This window comes from Xenopus laevis, chromosome 7L, assembly GCF_017654675.1.
Source record: "Xenopus laevis strain J_2021 chromosome 7L, Xenopus_laevis_v10.1, whole genome shotgun sequence".
Lineage (NCBI taxonomy): Eukaryota > Metazoa > Chordata > Amphibia > Anura > Pipidae > Xenopus > Xenopus laevis.
Genome location: NC_054383.1, coordinates 39,018,743 through 39,039,809, shown reverse-complemented (window position 1 = coordinate 39,039,809; position 21,067 = coordinate 39,018,743).

Below are 21,067 nucleotides of genomic sequence, written 5' to 3'. Positions count from 1 at the left end.
CAAGCCTGCCTGATGTCTGAACGGTGGTGGGGTAAATAAATGGAACCTCTTCAGCAGTCGACACTTTTACATTCTTGTCTTGTTGCTGAATGGAGTGGAAATTAGCAGAGGTCATAATAACACAGACACTTACTTACTACTCTGTTTTTATTCTTTGATCTGGTTATATAGGTGAATACTTTAGTCTTAAAAATTTAATTAACCTGGTTTTAATGTAATATAACATTCTCCAAAAGTAAGAGATGAGTGCATGCCCCCCTGAGGGAACTGTATACTATGAGCAGTTAATTAATACCTTAGTTTATTTTGTATAACCCTTAAATGGATACTGTCATGGGAAAACATGTTTTTTTCCAAACACATAAGTTAATAGTGCTGCTCCAGCAGAATTCTGCACTGAAATCCATTTCTCGACAGAGTACACAGATTTTTTTATATTCAATTTTGAAATCTGACATGTGGATAGCTCCCTAACACAAGATAACAGCTGCCTGGTAGATCTAAGAACAGCACTCAATAGTAAAATCCCACTGAGACTGATTCAGTTGCATTAAGTAGGAGAAATAACAGCCTGCCAGAAAGTACTTACATCCTAAAGTGCAAGCACAAGTCACATGACTGGGGGGCAGCTGGGAAACTGACAATATGTCTATCAGATTTTAAAATTGAATACAAAAAAATCTGTTTGCTCTTTTGAGAAATGGATTTCAGTGCAGAAGTCTGCTGGATCAGCACTATTAACTGATGCGTTTTGGAAAAAACATGTTTTCCCATGACAGTATCCCTTTAAAGCAGTCTTGTAGTGGCCTTTTAGCTACAGGATTACATACGTATGGCAATTTAGAGAATATATATATAAAAAAAAATCTTATTACTTTGGTTTTGGTTGGAGGTGTTTAGAGCAGCGCCTTCTTTTAATAAACTGATCCCAGTCAGATATACCAGCTTGCACTGTGACAGTACCATTTCAGTGCCATGGGGGATTAAAATTAAATACTTTCCTTTGTTAGAAAAGACCTATTGTATTTTAATGTAGACAACCCTTCCCTGTAGTCAAAAATTTTGAAAGCACTTAGGAGGCATACTGTATGGAGTGGTCTGTAGACATGCTGTGATGTCAGCTGGTTATATTCTACCTTTTGGCCAGAAATGGCTGTGCAACAATAATTATTTGCCATACAGCAAGTTTGAGATGTTGATGTCATGCAATGATGATGTCATACAAAGAACTATGTGGGGCCCTTTGGGAGACTGGGGTACATACAATTTGCAAGGTACAGATCAGGACTGTGACCTCCTGTTGGACAGTTGTGGTTTAGTCCAAAAATGCAAACTCTCTGTTTTGATTACATATTTTTTATTAGGATAGGCAGGGCTGTGTTAATATAAAATACAAGAAGGGGTTGGCGTTCTAGTTTCTTTCATACTGGTAAAGAAGTCTCACTGGTAACGTTTTAACAATGAGGGATAATCGAATTCTAATATAATGGTCATATATTAACGTGTGTGAAGGTAAGGATATTTCTTTTGCAAGACAAAAACCATTTCTGTCCTTGTAAATGGACCTGAATTCAAGAATATTTTGATCTCTTCAAATACTCTATGTAACATAAACCATACTGTGCTTCACAATAAAACCCTGTTTTTGGTTTTTTTTTTTTTCTTGCCAGCAATTAATTTGCAAAACGTTTATCTAGAAGTTGAATAAAGTGGTCATGTGATAAAACACTGCACATTTGTATGTTATTTTGACTTTTAGAACTGGGTAGTGTGCCATGTAGGAGTCCTTGTTCCCATTCTAACCTTCTTTTATAGCCTGATGAATGGAAAGCTAGCACAGTTCTTTCTCTAGTTTTGCAAGACCATGCATAACCATCTTTTGTCCTCCTATAAACTGTATATTGATTGCATGGTTCGTATGTATTGTATACACAAACTTACATACCTTCCAACTGTCCGTTTTTTTTTCACGGGACAGTCCTGATTTTGACAGCTCAGCCTGCAGTCCATGATTGTTAATGAAATGTCCCGACTTTCTCTTTGATCTCCTGCACTGAACAGCCAGAAAAGATACAAAGTTTCTGAAATTTATTTAAATAGAGAGTAGTGATGTGCAGGTTGGCCCATGGGTTTGGGTTGGGCAGTTCTGTCTGCTCTACACTCTTGTGACCTTACACTGCCGGCTTCCTGTTTTATAGGTGTGTACTTGTCCCTCCCCTTTTGTGATCTTATGTGCAGGTCTATAGAAGTGAGGGGGCGGATTCGGGTTGAGTCTGGTGCAGGTCGAGTTTTTCTCGACCTGCACATCACTTGCAGAGAGCCCAGAATACGCCGCACTTGGACTTTGATGCTTTTGCGATAATTAAAGATAAGCAAAGATACAATTGTAACTATTCATGATAAGCAAGTCTCTTGGGAGAGCTGAGACTTAAAGGGCAATTTACCTTAATTAGCAAAACTGTTATAACACATAAAACATGACCCTAAAACCTCCAGAAATGTGTTAAAATAATGTGTAAAATGGACATGGTATTTAGGGGCGTGTGGCCATAAAATGGGCGTGGTAACAATGTTACTGCGATACATGCAGCAGATTCTTTCTTTTTTTTTCAATTTTTTGAGATGTTGGGAGGTGTATTCTAATGGTGGTACTTTTTAGTACATTCGGGAGCGTGGTGTGGTGCACTTTTATATTTTTTTATTAAACATAAACATGAATGCGAGAATCAAAACAAATTTATTTTAAACAAGATTATGCAGCATTTGTCGTGGTTTTCACTTGGTCACAGTAAAACATACCAGGATGTATGCAGTATGCTGTAAGACAAATTCTATCCACAAATTCCATCTTTATTTTCATCTAAATGGGATGTTCACTTTGGACATGTTTATATTTCTGACCCAGGAACAACTGTGTAATTTATATATCTGTAAAGATCTCTATACATTCATTGTGGCATCTGCGCCATGATCTTGTAGAAAGAACAAGAAAGGAGTGCAGGAAAGATGGCACCGTCGGAATGCCTTCGGCCTCTTGTTTTTATATGGTCATGAAACTCCTCGGTAACTTATAATATCCTTATAATTTACAAGAGGGGGTACTTTATTCATGATATATACTGAATATAGTCCAGCAGGATACCTGCACTCTTGAAAAATGAAGTTAATTTGCCTGGGTGCAGATTCCACAATTCATCCATATCATCCAAAAATGAGGACTCACAGGACTTGAAATAAAGAAATTTTTAATAAAGGTTAAGACACGTTTCGGCCCACCCGAGGCCTTTCTCGGGGTGGGAGAAGGCCTCGGGTGGGCTGAAGCGTTAATCTTTTAACCTTTATTAAACAATTTCTTTATTTTAAGTCCATGAGTACAAGACCTTATACTGTTGGTGTATATTGCTCCCTAAAGCAGAACATGACCAGCTTGCGGAAGTGCCCAAAGGCAACCTGCCCAACCCCAAACGCAAGTATTGAGTCCCAAACCGCCAAGCCTCCCCCCACCACCACCACTAGTTTTGCATGTGCAAGAATGCTGGCGCTCACTCCAATCAAAGCGGTCTTTCCCATCCGGGACCTAAACTGACCTAGGGATAAGCAGAGGAAGTAGGTACCTAGTAGGTAACATTCATCCTCCATGAACATTCCTTCTCTTGTAGTTGAGCGGAAGCAAGTCCTACCCAACAATGCTGAAAATATCTCTTCTAAACCATGCTTGAGGGACATGCTCTCCAGTTTTATGCTCACCCACCCTAGTTATGTGTGTGTGTATATACATACATAACTAGGGTGGGTGAGCATAAAACTGGAGAGCATGTCCCTCATGCTGTGCTGTACAGCCTCTAACTGATATAGCATCCCCACGATCTAATATATACACTTGACACACACACACTCTATCTCTCTCGAGCGGAAGCAAGTCCTACCTTTCGCATGTCTGGAATTGACTTGAAAGGCTAACAATTGATTCTTGAAAGAAAGTGCTGGCACCATCCTGCAACTGCCCAGGATTAGCCATCAACCACACTACTGTCTGCAATACCTACTTCACAACACCTAGAGCTTTTCAGTGGAATTTGGGACACAACTTCATAAAGCCACTCAAACCATCACCCATTTCCGTTTCTTGATCATTAATTGTCACTATGTGGGCAAATTAAATCTCAGGCGCTACATTTCGGATATCATGACTATGTCAGTGAAAGCTACTGCATGACAGAAGGCTCAAACTGTGGCATCAAATGTAGTGATATAAACTGAAAGAGGGTGACATGCCATCACAAAGCACCTGCATGATACACATACAATTAGTATATATTGATGAAATACATTAGTGATCCTACTTTTGTAATAACTTGGGGGCGAACAACAATAGACTATCTCCTGGTAGGATATAATGATATTAGTCATTTTTTGTGTCAGGGTAGAGTGGTTTGTATGTTTTGTTTGCTGTTATTATTATAACAAACTTTAAGTTTTGATTTTTAATCTACAGCGGAGATGATTGCAGCAAGTTTGGCAAAGATGGCAGCGCCTTTTCAGCAAACAGGCTCACTGACCTAGTGTCTAAGGTAATTAATTCTATTTACTGCGGTGGTGCCTAACACATTGGCATCCCACCCGTGCATTTGCCTTGACTTGTCCTTGGTCCTTGCCAGCTGATTTTTGAACACCCAGTGTTCCATTGATATATCAAGCAATAAGTCCATAATTGCCTAAAAATGTGGAAAAAGATATTTTATTATATGTGCAACAACAAAAAAGTGATCTGTAAAGCGCCATATGTCCCAAGTTCTCAATACCAAATATGTATAGTTTTATGTTGTTTAGACCCATATAGATCAAAAACTCACAACAGCACAATACCAAACTTCAGAAATTAGCATACTTTGCTTCAATACTCTGCACCACACTGACAAGCCGCAGTAAGTCAGACCAGTTTTTATAAACTTGCATACTTCAAGCTATTTTCTTACATTGCCTTAGGTACAAGGATACAACATCATTAAAGGGATACTGTCATGGGAAAAAAAAAATTCAAAATGAATCAGTTAATAGTGCTGCTCCAGCAGAATTCTGCACTGAAATCCATTTCTCAAAAGAACAAACAGATTTTTTTATATTCAATTTTAAAATCTGACATGGGGCTAGACATTTTGTCAATTTCCCAGCTGTCCCCAGTCATGTGACTTGTGCCTGCACTTTAGAAGATAAATGCTTTCTGGCAGGCTACTGTTTTTCCTTCTCAATGTAACTGAATGTGTCTCAGTGGGACATGGGTTTTTACTATTGAGTGCTGTTCTTAGATCTACCAGGCAGCTGTTATCTTGTGCTAGGGAGCTGCTATCTAGTTACCTTCCCATTGTTCTTTTGTTTGGCTGCTGGGGGGAAAAAGGCAGGGGGTGATCACTCTAAATTGCAGTACAGCAGTAAAGAGTCACTGAAGTTTATCAGAGCACAAGTCACATGACTTGGGGCAGCTGGGAAATTGACAAAATGTCTAGCCCCATGTCAGATTTCAAAATTGAATATAAAAAAAATATAAAAAATATAAAAAAATCTGTTTGTTCTTTTGAGAAATGGATTTCAGTGCAGAATTCTGCAGGAGCAGCACTATTAACTGATTCATTTTGAACATGAATGTCAAGGATCACCTAAACGGTTTTGTACCAATACACCTAGTATTACTAAACTATATAGCATGGTGATAATACCTAAGTTTAACTTTTCAACAGCTGCCCAGAACACACTGAGCACGTGCAGTGCCACTGACCAGAGGCGGGCCAAGCAGGCCGGGCGCCTTAGGTAGCCAGCCTGCTCGCCCCTTTCCCCCGTCACTCGCATGCGCAGTAAAGACTTTCCCGGCGCGCATGAACGTGAACCGAAACGCCACTCGAGCGTGCGGCGCTTATTGCAAACAGATTTCCAGGTGGGTTCGGTCTAGGGGTAGGCAGAAGAGGTAGCTGCCCAGCGCCCCCCAATCATTGCACCCTAGCAGCTGCCTCTTCTGCCTACCCCTAGTTCCGGCCCTGTCACTGACACTCCTAACAAAATCCAAAGTGGGAAGCTTCTAATCACAATTTTACAACTTCCTAGCTATATAACTTTTAGAGTTTAGTTATCCTTTAAAGCTATTTTAACCATTAATATGGTCATATTTATCTGTTTTAATAATTCTGAATTATAGCAAGTGTATTTGGGGACATGTTAGGATAATGATTTGTATGTGTGAAAAAAAGAAAGGGATCCACCACCCACGGCCTATTTGTTTTGTATAGTGATACGATATGTGATTGTGAGCAGCTTTCCTAAACACATTAATTTGAAATTAAAAAAAAGTTATTTGTAGGTGCAATTGCTATTAAAAGCAGTACATGATTGGCTATTTACATTCTCTGCACTGCTGCCTCTGACTCCCGAAACAATGTTGCAAAAACCGAGAGGAGACGACTCACGTTACATTATTTTAAGAGTCAGACCTAGAGACCAGAAAGAGAAACAAACAGAACTAATTGATTTATAATGGTAAGCTGCTTACAATTCTTTTTTTTTTCATGATGCAAGAAAAAAAAAAAAAAACAGTTTTTGAGTGAAGGACCTGAAGGTTGCTGCTTTAGTCTTGTCTGTGCTGGCTGGCTACAGCAATCATTATAACCCACCTATAAGGAGGGGCTTGCTCTGACATTACTGAAATAAAAATATTTAAACAAAATTAGTGAGAGCAGTAGATTTCAGAAAAACATCAAACTGGTACTTGGTACCACGCAGGCAGATCTACTTCATGAGCTGAGACAAGATAAAAGTAAAAAACAATAGACGCATAGATGCGGCCTCGATCCGATAGGATTTTTTAACCTGCCCATTCGAGATCTGGCCGACTTTCAGGTCAGATATTGATTGGGGAAGCCCGTTGGATGGCCCCACACACGGCAATAAGCTGCTGACTCTGCAGTTTTTATAAGCCCGTGTATGGGGGCCTTTACTATATTGTGCAGGGATTGCTGGGAAGTGAATGAAGATGGGAAAGTAGCCCAGGCCGCTGCACTTTTTGCAGAAAGAAAAGTAAGAGGTTGTCTTAATTCTGGTCAGGGTACCTGCCTGGAGTATTTATATCTGCGTGGGTTTCACAAAACATTGTGGAAAAATGACAAAAATGACCCTTGTGTGTGTGTGACAATGTGTCTGGGATATAAACTAAGCTGCAATGGGACAGGGCTTGATGTTTATGTTGACCAGACTCTGTAAATTGCAGCATAAGATGTTGGTCCTTAGGATGGTAGCCTGTATTTACATAGGGGGAAACAGTACAAAGATTCAGGGCTGGTGAAACTGGAAGTCAATTGTATTGAAGTGGTTACACTGCACTCCTGGAACTTTACTCACTTCTTCTGCTTTAGTGGTGCTGGTTATCCTCCGGCCTGACGAGGCCCTCCAATAGTAGCAATTTCAATTATGGATCCGCACACACCAATTTTCTGCAGTTTTCTTTAATTTTTATTCACCACCAATATCAAATATCAATACAATACAATATCAAATGTGAAAAAACACCTTTATAGGCTTATTTTTATCTTTAAAGGCTTACCTTTATAGGCTTACTTTTAAAAGTATGAAACCTAAATGGGGAAATATAAGAAAAATGATAATTAGATCACATGTAACAATGTAGGCGGAGCTAAGCCTATAAAGGTGTATTTTCACATTTGAATGTATATCCTGACGAAGGGAGGTTGTACCCCCCGAAACGTTGATATTGGTGGTGAATAAAAATTAAAGAAAACTGCAGAAAATTGGTGTGTGCGGATCCATAATTGAAATTGCTACTGGTGAAACGGGAGCCACAGCCTTTTTGTATCACTCAGAGGGCCTGATTCTCTGAAGCTCTGCATAGCTGCTACATAGTTATGGCCTCTCTGTCCTTAGTGTTCAGGTTACTCAATCCATTCTGAATTTGCTAAGAAAACTGCCTGAAGTAATAAAGAAATATGTAACTTTATTTTGATTTCAAATATATCACATATATACAGATGCTGCACTTAATTCTAATATCTCTTTATAACATTCATATTCAACTCTGGGAGGAGACATGTCCAAAACCACACATACTAAATGATTCAAGAAGCATTAAAATACTACAAATCATCCCCAACATGGTATAAAATGTGTAAATTCCACTTTCGGAAGACTGAAATTCCCTCTAATGCTTTTGGCTTCGCTTCTACCTGAGATTTTTTTCTTTTTTTACTTGACACATCAAAATACAACACTGCCTCCTGCTGGTCATGTTCTGGTTTGTAATCTTAATAAATATGAATTCAGATATAGTTGCTACATCAAATAAAGGAAAAAAAAAAAACGAAAAGGGTAGGGTATAGGGATGTAGCGAACGTCGGAAAAAAAGTTCGCGAACATATTCGCGAACTTGCGTCAAAAATGCGAACGGTTCGCGAACGTCGCGAACCCCATAGACTTCAATGGGAAGGCGAATTTTAAAAGCTAGAAAAGACATTTCTGGCCAGAAAAATGATTTTAAAGTTGTTTAAAGGGTGCAACGACCTGGACAGTGCCATGCCAGAGGGGGATCAAGGGCAAAAATGTATCTGAAAAATACATTGTTGACACAGCGCTGCGTTTTGTGCTGTAAAGGGCAGAAATCACACTACGTCACTCAGGTGATGTTTCTGGACACGGAATGTGAAAAAGCTCACACAGCTAGGTGGCACTTGGTTAAAGACTGGGCAAACAATGCCTGCAAGGGCAACGTATACACTACAGCAGTGGTGGATACGGAATATATTATTGCTGCTTGAAAAACGTCACTCAGGTGGTGTTTCTGGAGACGGTATTATTATTGATATTTAGACAGAATGTGAACAAGCTCACACAGCTAGATGGCCACTGGGCAAATAATGCCTGCAAGTGCACTACTATTGGTGCACTACTATGAAGAACAGCAAACAGCACTGGACACCTTAAAGAACAGTAAGATAAGTAAAATAAAAAAAAAATTATATGTATATTAAAAAAAAATTCTCGGGTTGGTGCTGCTGAACTACTAGGAGCAGCACAGTAGCACACCAGTCCCACTCCCCAACACTGCTAGACTAATAGCACTTGGCTGTTAAAGTAGCAAAGTAAAACAACAAAAAAGAAAATAAAAGCAGTCCTTACAAGGACTATTGGGTTATTACAGCAGTCAGCAGATGAGATCAGAAGAGATCAGTGCCCACAGCAGGCAGCTACATACAGAGCACTGCAGTAGAAGGTAGATTACTAGCCAGCAAAGCTACCCTAAAATGTCCCTCAAATCCCTGCAGACTTCTGTCCCTCCAATACAGAGCAGTATCAAGTAGATTACTAGCCAGCAAACTTACTATCAACTGTCCCTCAAAGAAATCAGTGAAATCAGTAACAGCTCTCTCCCTACACTAGCTCTTGCAAGCACACACAGGCAGAATGAAAAAACGCTGCAGGGCTTCAGTTTATATATGGAAGGAGAGTGGTCCAGGGGGTGTGGGGGTGGTCCAGGAGGGAGAGCTTCCTGATTGGCTGCCATGTATCTGCTGGTCTGGGGTGAGAGGTCAAAAAAAAGCGCCAGGTAAGGCGAACCCAAAATGGCGAACGACGCGCGACGTTCGCGAACATTCGGCGAGCGCGAACAGCCGATGTTCGCGCGAACAAGTTCGCCGGCGAACAGTCCGCGACATCCCTAGTAGGGTAGAAATATGGCACATTATGTTTTGGAGTTCTGTACCATTACTATTAGGGATTATTTTGCTGCAGCCACTGATTCTGCAGAGTTGGAGAAAGTTTGTATTAAACAATACAAAAACGATAAAATCCACATTAGATTATTACATGACAACACAGGACCCAGTGTAGTCTGACTATTCTGATTATTAATTAACTATTCTGATTATTAATTTTGCTGTATTGGCTTCTGGCAGACATGAGAGAAATGTGGACTGAATGCTTCACTCTTTAAATTACTCCCTATATCTGTTGCCCAATATAAATACAGTAGGCCTGTTGTGAATTTTAAAAAACAGTGTTGCACACTCATTGGTCGCTTGGATAACTGTGTTTTTTTAGGCATCTCTTTCATGGTGAATTTTTACAGAATATACAAAAATATTAGGCAATAGTAAATGTCGTTATGTTGCAGCAAATACATTACACAAGTCCAGGGAACCTTAATAAAGTCAATAGAGTTGTTATAATGCCCTACACATGAGCCCACTGTAAAATAATGTTCCATATGTTAGAAAATGTATGGGGGAAACCAGTTAAACAAAAATATTTTTTAGGACTTTTGCAGCCTATCACCCTGAAAAAAGGAAAAGACGCCAGCATTTTTTGAACTTTGAAGTTTTTCAACTCACAGAATATGATGTAAGTAACTGAAGATTGAGGAAGATCTATGCACTCCATTGCACTTTGCCTGGTCTGAGCTGGTGAAGGCAAGTCTGGTGATAGAGGTAACGTTCAGTAAAATCCGCATCTTAGTGAATTTGTGGAATATCGTCCATTCGCCAGAGCAAAAAGTCGTCTGCCGATAGAGTGCAAATCACCACAGCGTCAATCTCTTTTGGCGCCTGCGTTAGTAAATCGGTGAATTCCCTGCGAGCAGTAGTGCTGGCCAATCCACTTCGCCTTTTAGTAAATCTGCCCCTATGGCTTCAGTTTACTAAACGATGATAAATGACGATAACTGAAAGTAACAGAAATTATACCACAGCTGGTTTCCTAACTGTGATCACTTCTGTCATTTTGGTTTATTCAGCGCACACAAGTTTTTGCCTACTATTGTATCCATGCTACTTAAGCTGTTTTCGCAATGTTTAGTTCAAGATTATTGCCCCATTTTTGCCAAATAACAACAAAATTGATGCCAATTTCTATTGCATTTCCAAGTGAAAACCCCCAGAAATGTTATTGTAGGTGAATGTCAGTTTTGTTTAACCTTTTAAATGCCACAGATCGTAGAATCTACGTTCTGTGGCAAAGGTACTTGAAATGCCACAGAACGTAGATTCTACGTTCTGCAGCATTTCCTGTTTCAGGAGCGGAGGAGCGGCTGTTAGAGCCGCTCGCTCCGTTCCTGCTCGATCCCCTGCCCCTAGGCAACGAGCAGAGCAGGGGATCGAGTGGCCCCTGGGGCGCGATCGCCCAGGGGCCCAAAAACAGCAGCAGGCACGTGTTACTTACGTGTCCTGCTGCTGCAGCCTGCACCGGATCGTCGATCTCCGCCCCCACAGCACACAGACAGGAACCACGAGGCAGATGTCTTCCAGGGGCTCTTCCTGATCGCCTGCAACAGTCTCCAGCGATTTTTTCAGGTTAGTGCAACAATTACACACACAAACACACCAACACACACTTATTACAGTAATACACACTTAGATTCACACTTACACACACTTACACATACATTTTTGGGGATTGGGGGGGTCACTTACACTCACTGCACTTACACACATGTGCACACGCACACACGCGCACATAACATGTAATTTACCATTTGTACACACGCACACGCACATACATGGCATTGTGGCCTTTTTTTTTTTTTTCTTATCGCATCGTTTCTTTTTTTGGCTGAAAAAAATGTTTTATTGCCATTACGCATAGCGTATTCGCTAACCGTACTGTGCAATACCTTTTGTATGTTATTTCGGTGATTATATTGCAATTTTGGGTATTTTGGTGCATTTTTAGCCATTTTATTGAATTTTTAGCCATTTTATTGCATTTTCAGCTCTGCATATATTGTGTTCACTTTTTTCTAGCCGTATAACCTGTTTGGCCCATCTAAAATATTCAAACTGTGATTCTGACAGCTGATAACACTAGTCTGGAAAAAAAACATTGATTTTTGTGGTTTTATTGGATTTTTTTGCATTTCACCCTTTACTGCCTTATTTTGTTTTGCCTTGTAAATTTTATCTACTATATATCCATTTGGGGGTCTCTGTGCGCCACATAGTTTGGTATATCTATGCATTTTGGGCATCAAAGTGTTCAGTAGACCTCTGGCGTTCATATTTAGGATGTTTTATGCTGATACGTTACGAAATGTGGGGCATATAATGGGGTAAAATTCAAGCTTTCTGACAATTTTCAGAAATTTGATAAAAACCGTTATGTTCAGCATTGCTTTGCAGTTTGGCAGTTTGCAGTAGAAACACTTATTTACCCATATTGGATTCGTCAGAATGTGTACTTTCTGAAAATATATGGTTTTCTGGGGTCTTTGTACTGTTAGGGGGGTCTAATGTCGCATAATACACACACCAGGTGCTTATATTGCAGCAGCCAGCGCGTCAGCTGTGAAAATGTATATACACTATTGTCATTTGGGGGTCTCTGTGCGCCACATAGTTTGGTATATCTATGCATATTGGGCATCAAAGTGTTCAGTAGACCTCTGGCGTTCATATTTAGGATGTTTTATGCTGATACGTTACGAAATGTGGGGCATATAATGGGGTAAAATTCAATCTTTCTGACAATTTTCAGAAATTTGATAAAAACCGTTATGTTCAGCATTGCTTTGCAGTTTGGCAGTTTGCAGTAGAAACACATATTTACCCATATTGGATTCGTCAGAATGTGTACTTTCTGAAAATATATGGTTTTCTGGGGTCTCTGTACTGTTAGGTGGTCTAATGTCGCATATTACACACACCAGGTGCTTATATTGCAGCAGCCAGCGCGTCAGCCGTGAAAATGTATATACACTATTGTCATTTGGTGGTCTCTGTGCGCCGCATAGTTTGGTATATCTATGCATATTGGGCATCAAAGTGTTCAGTAGACCTCTGGCGTTCATATTTAGGATGTTTTATGCTGAAACGTTACGAAATGTGGGGCATATAATGGGGTAAAATTCAATCTTTCTGACGATTTTCAAAAATTTGATAAAAACCGTTATGTTCAGCATTGCTTTGCAGTTTGGCAGTTTGCAGTAGAAACACACATTTACCCATATTGGATTCGTCAGAATGTGTACTTTCTGAAAATATATGGTTTTCTGGGGTCTCTATACTGTTAGGGGGGTCTAATGTCGCATAATACACACACCAGGTGCTTATATTGCAGCAGCCAGCGCGTCAGCCGTGAAAATGTATATACACTATTGTCATTTGGGGGTCTCTGTGCGCCACATAGTTTGGTATATCTATGCATATTGGGCATCAAAGTGTTCAGTAGACCCCTGGCGTTCATATTTAGGATGTTTTATGCTGATAAGTTACGAAATGTGGGGCATATAATGGGGTAAAATTCAAGCTTTGTGACGATTTTCAGAAATTTGATAAAAACGGTTACGTTCAGCATTGATTTGCAGTCTGGCAGTTTGCAGTAGAAACACTTATTTACCCATATTGGATTCGTCAGAATGTGTACTTTCTGAAAATATATGGTTTTCTGGGGTCTCTGTACTTTTAGGGGGGTCTAATGTCGCATAATACACACACCAGGTGCTCATATTGCAGCAGCCAGCGCGTCAGCCGTGAAAATGTATATACACTATTGTCATTTGGGGGTCTCTGTGCGCCACATAGTTTAGTATATCTATGCAAATTGGGCATCAAAGTGTTCAGTAGACCCCTGGCGTTCATATTTAGGATGTTTTATGCTGATACGTTACGAAATGTGTGGCATATAATGGGGTAAAATTCAAGCTTTCTGACAATTTTCAGAAATTTGATAAAAACCGTTATGTTCAGCATTGCTTTGCAGTTTGGCAGTTTGCAGTAGAAACACTTATTTACCCATATTGGATTCGTCAGAATGTGTACTTTCTGAAAATATATGGTTTTCTGGGGTCTCTGTACTGTTAGGGGGGTCTAATGTCGCATAATACACACACCAGGTGCTTATATTGCAGCTGCCAGTGCGTCAGCCGTGAAAATGTATATACACTATTGTCATTTGGGGGTCTCTGTGCGCCACATAGTTTGGTATATCTATGCATACTGGGCATCAAAGTGTTCAGTAGACCCCTGGCGTTCATATTTGGGATGTTTTATGCTGATAAGTTACGAAATGTGGGGCATATAATGGGGTAAAATTCAAGCTTTGTGACGATTTTCAGAAATTTGATAAAAACCGTTACGTTCAGCATTGCTTTGCAGTTTGGCAGTTTGCAGTAGGAACACATATTTACCCATATTGGATTCGTCAGAATGTGTACTTTCTGAAAATATATGGTTTTCTGGGGTCTCTGTACTGTTAGGGGGGTCTAATGTCGCATATTACACACACCAGGTGCTCATATTGCAGCAGCCAGCGCGCGTCAGCCGTGAAAATGTATATACACTATTGTCATTTGGTGGTCTCTGTGCGCCACATAGTTTGGTATATCTATGCATATTGGGCATCAAAGTGTTTAGTAGACCCCTGGCGTTCATATTTAGGATGTTTTATGCTGATAAGTTACGAAATGTGGGGCATATAATGGGGTAAAATTCAAGCTTTGTGACGATTTTCAGAAATTTGATAAAAACCGTTATGTTCAGCATTGCTTTTCAGTTTGGCAGTTTGCAGTAGAAACACTTATTTACCCATATTGGATTCGTCAGAATCTGTACTTTCTGAAAATATATGGTTTTCTGGGGTCTCTGTACTGTTAGGTGGTCTAATGTCGCATAATACACACACCGAGTGGTTATATTGCAGCAGCCAGCGCGTCAGCCGTGAAAATGTCTATACATATTGTCATTTGGGGGTCTCTGTGCGCCACATAGTTTGGTATATCTATGCATATTGGGCATCAAACTGTTTAGTAGACCCCTATGTTTATATTTAGGATGCTTTATGCTGGTAATGATACATGGACAATACGATGCTGGAAAGTTGAAGCTTTGAGGCAATTTCCAGATATTTCACCAAAACCGCCAAATTTGGCAAAGCCTTGCGACTCAGTAGTTTGGAGCAGAAAGGCATGGGTACCCATTTTAGATTCCGTAGAATGTGTACTTTCCAAAAATATATGGGTTTGGGGGGTAAACATATATTTCTGTGTTTTTACCCCGCAAAAATGCAGTCAATGTGTTGATTTTTCATTAGCTGAAGTTACCCACGGGACTGTTTGTATGCGCTAACTTCATTTTGGGGCCTCTAAATGCCAGATACTTTGGTAAACTTATGAACAATGGCCACCAAAATGTTCAGAGGAACCCTGGCAATCATATTTAGGGTGCTTTTTCTTAGTACGTAATGACACATGGGTGATATGGTGCTGGGAAGTTGAAGCTTTGAGGCAATTTTCAGATATTTCACCAAAACCGGCAACTTTGGGAAAGCCTTGCGACTCGGTAGTTTGGAGCAATAAGGCATGGGTACCCATTTTAGATTCTGTAGAATGTGTACTTTCCAAAAATGTATGGGTTTGGGGGGTAAACATATATTTCTGTGTTTTTACCCCACAAAAATGCAGTCAATGTGTTGATCTTTCATTAGCTGAAGTTACCCACAGGACTATTTGTATGCGCTAACTTCATTTTGGGGCCTCTAAATGCCAGATACTTTGGTAAACCTATGAACAATGGCCACCAAACTGTTCGGAGGAACCCTGGCAATCATATTTAGGGTGCTTTTTCTTGGTGCATAACGATACATGGGTGATATGGTGCTGGGAAGTTGAAGCTTTGAGGCAATTTTCATATATTTCACCAAAACCGACAAATGTGGGAAAGCCTTGCGACTCAGTAGTTTGGAGCAGAAAGGCATGGGTACCCATTTTAGATTCTGTAGAATGTGTACTTTCCAAAAATGTATGGGTTTGGGGGGTAAACATATATTTCTGTGTTTTTACCCCACAAAAATGCAGTCAATGTGTTGATTTTTCATTAGCTGAAGTTACCCACGGGACTGTTTGTATGCGCTAACTTCATTTTGGGGCCTCTAAATGCCAGATACTTTGGTAAACTTATGAACAATGGCCACCAAAATGTTCAGAGGAACCCTGGCAATCATATTTAGGGTGCTTTTTCTTAGTACGTAATGACACATGGGTGATATGGTGCTGGGAAGTTGAAGCTTTGAGGCAATTTTCAGATATTTCACCAAAACCGACAACTTTGGGAAAGCCTTGCGACTCAGTAGTTTGGAGCAGAAAGGCATGGGTACCCATTTTAGATTCAGTAGAATGTGTACTTTCCAAAAATATATGGGTTTGGGGGGTAAACATATATTTCTGTGTTTTTACCCCACAAAAATGCAGTCAATGTGTTGATTTTTCATTAGATGAAGTTACCCACGGGACTGTTTGTATGCGCTAACTTCATTTTGGGGCCTCTAAATGCCAGATACTTTGGTAAACTTATGAACAATGGCCATCAAAATGTTCAGAGGAACCCTGGCAATCATATTTAGGGTGCTTTTTCTTAGTACGTAATGACACATGGGTGATATGGTGCTGGGAAGTTGAAGCTTTGAGGCAATTTTCAGATATTTCACCAAAACCGACAACTTTGGGAAAGCCTTGCGACTCAGTAGTTTGGAGCAGAAAGGCATGGGTACCCATTTTAGATTCAGTAGAATGTGTACTTTCCAAAAATATATGGGTTTGGGGGGTAAACATATATTTCTGTGTTTTTACCCCACAAAAATGCAGTCAATGTGTTGATTTTTCATTAGATGAAGTTACCCACAGGACTATTTGTATACGCTAACTTCATTTTGAGGCCTCTAAATGCCAGATACTTTGGTAAACCTATGAACAATGGCCACCAAATTGTTTGGAGGAACCCTGGCAATCATATTTAGGGTGCTTTTTCTTGGTGCGTAACGATACATGGGTGATATGGTGCTGGGAAGTTGAAGCTTTGAGGCAATTTTCAGATATTTCACCAAAACCGACAATTTTGGGAAAGCCTTGCGACTCAGTAGTTTGGAGCAGAAAGGCATGGGTACCCATTTTAGATTCGGTAGAATGTGTACTTTCCAAAAATATATGGGTTTTGGGGGGTAAACATATATTTCTGTGTTTTTACCCCACAAAAATGCAGTCAATGTGTTGATCTTTCATTAGCTGAAGTTACCCACGGGACTGTTTGTATGCGCTAACTTCATTTTGGGGCCTCTAAATGCCAGATACTTTGGTAAACTTATGAACAATGACCACCAAAATGTTCAGAGGAACCCTGGCAATCATATTTAGGGTGCTTTTTCTTAGTACGTAATGATACATGGGCGATATGGTGCTGGGAAGTTGAAGGTTTGAGGCAATTTTCAGATATTTCACCAAAACCGACAATTTTGGGAAAGCCTTGCGACTCAGTAGTTTGGAGCAGAAAGGCATGGGTACCCATTTTAGATTCAGTAGAATGTGTACTTTCCAAAAATATATGGGTTTGGGGGGTAAACATATATTTCTGTGTTTTTACCCCACAAAAAATGCAGTCAATGTGTTGATTTCTCAGTAGCTGAAGTAAAGTCCTGATCAATTTGGATGTGCTAACTTCATATTGGTGTCTCTAAATGCCAGATACTTTGGTAAACCTATGCATAATGGGTATCAAACTGTTCAGTGGACCCCTGGCAATCATATTTCAGGTGCTTTTTCTTGGTACCTAATATAGTTTGGGATATGCGGAGCAGCAAAATAAAACCTTTGAAATGATTTTTCAGAATTTTGAATTTTTTTTTGAAAAACCGCTATTTTCAGACAAGCTTTTATGTTTGGTAGTTGGGAGTAGAGAGACATAGTTACCCATTTTGTAATCGGCAGAATGTGTACTTTTCAAAAATGTATGGTTTTCTGGGGTAAACCTACGGTTTCAGGATTTTTTGCCTTGGAATCTAAAGCATGCCGTTTTCTGCCTTAGTGCTTTCAAAATTCGGTAATATACTGCCGGGAGTTTTTGCTGTACAGAAATCCTAAATCTCCCTAAAACTATACATATCTGGTATTGGCACGTTCGAGAGACATAAGGCTTTCCAAATCAGTTGGATTTTCATCCCTAAAATGAAATATTTTTCTGGTATAAATTGATATACGATGAAAAATGGTAATTTTTCATTTTTTTTTGGTATTTAGCACTATAAATTTTTTTGCACAGGTGGAAATACATGAAAACTCCGGCAGATTTAGAAAGCTCAGTTTCTACCGAAAAAAACAATGTATAGTTTTCCTAGGTAAACTATAGGTTTCCCCTCAGAAAATGCCCCTAAAGTGAGAGAGCACAAAATGTTTCAAAAACGGCTGGCATTTCGCGTAACCAAAATGTGAAATTCTGCTGGCACTTAAAGGGTTAAACATATGCAAACAAAGTTCATAGGTAAATAATAACAAAAATTTGCAGGATTTCTAGCAGATCATGCAGTAGGGCTAAAAAGCCCCCACAACTCACAAGAAATAAATTCACTGTTATGCTTAAATCAAGAACACCAGTTATAGAAAGACAAACGAGAAGAGCTGAGGTATAGATTTCTGACCCCATCTAAAACAAGACTAAAATGTGTTGTTATTGCTACTTTTTCTACTCTAATCTTTTTATTCAGGCACTCTCCTATTCATATTCCAGTCTCTTATTCCAAGCAATGCATGGTTGCTAGGGGAATTTAGACCCTAGTAACCAGACTGCTGAAATTGAATATTGAGATGCTGAATAAAAAGCTAAATAATACAAAAACCACGAACAATAAAAAATGAGAACCAATTGCAAATTATAACTCTCTACATCATACTAAAAATGTATTTACAGGTGAACAACCCTAGGCAGCTTCCCCTCTAGTGGAAAAAATCAGCACATGCAGATAAATAGAGAAAGGGAAGTGTGCTGACCTTGAGTCTGATGCTGTCTTATGCACAATTTACAATCATTTGGTCACAATTAAATGAACAGATTTAATAAATCAGAATTATTATTTATAATATTATGTGCACTTGTGGTATGCAAAAAACACAAACAGAATAATATGTCTACTTATGTACTGTGTTAGTAAACTGAAACTGAAATTCAAAATTGTTGGACTGCTGTTTTTGCTCACCATTTATTGGTTCTCAGACTGTTGTTTGAAATTACACATTTTCTCTGCTGTAATATGTGTATATTGCTGCTTTTTGGCTCTGAAAAAAACTGCATATAAGAACAAGCTAATTCCTATCCTGTCTGAGGACCTTTTTTAACAGTACAGGAACCATCTGTATTAGGCAATTACCTGACAGGTCCAGTAAAGGGATAGAAACTAGTCAGTTCATATATGAACAAGCTAATTCCTATCCTGTCTAAGGACCTTCTCTAACAGTACAGAAACCATCTGTATTAGGCAAAAACCTGACAGGTCCAGTAAAGGGATAGAAACTAGACAGTTCATATAAGAACAAGCTAATTCCCATCCTGTCTAAGGACCTTCTCTAACAGTACAGGAACCATCTGTATTGGGCAATTAGCTGACAGGTCCAGTAAAGGGATAGAAACTAGTCAGTTCATATAAGAACAAGCTAATTCCTATCCTGTCTAAGGACCTTCTCTAACAGTACAAGAACCATCTGTAATGGGAAATTAGGGGCGGGGTGGAAAATCACATGACTTTTTGTCAGAAAACAAGGAAGTAAAAATTTTTCCCCTTCCCACCCCTAGGGTTTGGATTCGGTTCAGTATTCGGCCGAATCTTTCATGAAGGATTCGGCCGAATCCAAAATAGTGGATTCGGTGCATCCCTAGTTATGACCTAAGTTTATTGGACCATACAAAATCCTTGAAATTCTAAGTCTGTCAAGGTTTGTTTAGAGCTGCCAATGGATGAATACTGTGATTCACATTTCTTTAAGTTGCTCCAAGACACCAACTATAGGGTCCAGAGGCAGTCCTTTGGGGGTAACATAACATCGTGCCTATGATCTGGTGTTTTTATGTTGTTTCCATAAACGCTACTCTAAATGAGCAGACAGCTATGGTACTGATTCACTTATATTGCTATCCCTGAATTTGCAAGTAGGTATGGCCTGTTTCCCCTGTACCTTACCTGGCCAAAGGTGATCAGTGGAAGCCATTAGTTTGGCTATTTAATTTTTACATGATTTTCTAGTAGACTTAAGGTATGAAGATTCAAATTACAGAAAGATCCATTATCTGGAAAATCCCAGGTCCCGAGTGTAGTAATATATGTAGACCGATTGTAATTAATCCTTAGGTAGAAGCTATCCTGAGTTTTTATGACTCCTTCAAAGGAGCCAATCCTGTCTTGTGATTAAATGCAACAATAAGATAGGATGCTTTTAACCATCTGGAGAGGGTCTTTTACATTTCAAAGAGGGACATCTAAAGAAATTAGCTGGTTTTCCTGTTTAACTTGTCATTAGCCAATCAGAACCATTCCCCATTTTGGTCAATGGCATAGAAACAGTATAACAATGGAGCTGGTTTTTGGCTGAAGAGAAAGGGAAGAAGAGGAGAAGAGGAAAGGGAAGCAGAGGAGAAGAGGAAAGGGAAGCAGAGGATAAGAGGAAAGGGAAGCAGAGGAGAAGAGAAAGGGAAGCAGAGGAGAAGAGGGAGAGAGAGAAGGAAGTATAACCTGTGGGCACATTTTGAAAGCTCTCTGTATAATTTGCTGTCTCTGGGCTGGATAATCTGAATAAATCGTTTCATCTCTGGAAACCTTGGTTGTATCATTTACCTGGCTGTGGTAAATTGCGGACTCTACATTTCATACACTATACGGATACTTGGATATATCTCTAAAATACACAACACCGAGCATTCTGGATATCAGGTCCCATATCTATACTATCAACTAAGGCTGACTTTGACAAGTGTAACATTGTGCAGGGTCTATTTCAAGCCAAGTAGGTAAAGTTACCTTTAAACTTCTAAAAATAAACTGAAAAACGTCATTTTATTTATAATTTTATTGAACATAATTTATTGAATATATTTTTATTAAATAAACATGTAGCAGGATCAGACAACAAATCTTTGACACAGTAGCATGGTATAATATAGTATAGTAAGTTAGGCTGAAAAAAAAGCACACATCCATCAAGTTCAACCTTTTAAGTCTATATATAACCTTCCTAACTGACAGTTGATCCAGAGGAAGGTGAAAAACCCTTTTG